Source organism: Bactrocera latifrons, unplaced genomic scaffold (genome assembly GCF_001853355.1).
Source record: "Bactrocera latifrons isolate USDA-ARS-PBARC rearing strain unplaced genomic scaffold, ASM185335v1 scaffold_10, whole genome shotgun sequence".
NCBI classification, from domain to species: domain Eukaryota; kingdom Metazoa; phylum Arthropoda; class Insecta; order Diptera; family Tephritidae; genus Bactrocera; species Bactrocera latifrons.
In genome coordinates this window covers 1,709,335-1,710,664 of record NW_017534408.1, presented here as the reverse complement: position 1 = coordinate 1,710,664, position 1,330 = coordinate 1,709,335, and positions in this window count along the sequence as shown.

The following is a 1,330-nucleotide window of genomic DNA, read 5'->3' as shown; positions in this document are numbered from 1 at the left end:
TGGTATTAGGTGAAGATTTCGTTGTCTTTAAACTCCAAATAGCCACAAGAATTCGAAAAGAGGAAAATTTCTTTCAATACATTTTTACATTTCAATGCATTTTAAAAGATTAACATTTATAGTTGCAAGTTCTTGAGAGCTGATTCATTTGTAACATTCCTCTAAAGSTAGAGTGTGTTGTATAGGGAATCATTAATAAAATTATGGACAATTTTTCATAAATGAAGCCGCTCATAATGTTACAGTCAATGGGGAAAGCTTTTGAGGCATTACTAATGACTTTCTCGTGACTCAAAAGGAGCATGTTGAGGAAGTTGGATCATTTTAATAACGCTGGACTATGATTTTGATGAGATTGTGTGTTGTTGATTGTCAAAGCTGACACGATCGACGCCTTGGATATATTCCATATTCCATATGCGGTATTTTATCCTGACATCCGCCCCCAATTGCTGTAAAAMTGTGTTGAAAATTGGATTTGTCGGCTAGAATTTATTCGAGCCAGCCGCAGCTGTCACTAGTTCAAAATTATTATTTTTGAATTTAATATCTTTATAAGAAAATCAAACTCTAGGTCATAACATTAAATTATATGTGTTTTATTTGTGCAGAAAACTCCACTTTTTAATAAGAAATTTAATTTGAAATTGAAATTTTGAAAAATTGCTCAAAGAGGCTTAATTTCGAAAAGAGGAAAATGAGCCTGAACGTGGCATTTAAATAGTATGCTCATGCATTTTAAAATGTATATCTATATAATGGCAATATTTTTGAAAATATTGAAATTCTGGCTGATATTTCTAATTTGATAGGCAAAGTGATCAGGTGATAAATATTAATAAAGTTTTTGCGCGGCATCATCAATTCTTGTTGTTTTTTGCAAGGCTGAAGTCATATAATTGGTTTCTTTTGTACCTGATTTAAATTATTGTATCCATAAAATTTAATTTAAAATGTTCTTTTTATTTTAAAGGGCAGTTGTGTTTAGTTGGTTGGCTTTTAGTTTGTTTGGACTCATTAGAAAGTAGCATTTAATTACTGTCTACACTATTTTATGTGTCCGCGTCATACACCTTTTATAAATCCTTCCGAATCACAAAAGTTCTTCGTTTTTAAAATTCCACGATATTACACGATCATTCACTCTTTTCGAAGTAAAAAACGATTTCTTTAAGTACAAGCATACAATGACTCGCAACGAAAGCTGAGCGAAACTCTAAGCTTTGCCTTCAAGTTATTGCAGATGACTTATTATTATTTCCGCGTTGTTTTCAGACGATTATGACTCATCTGCACAAATATGTCACCCACTCATTTTTAAGCTTCGCAC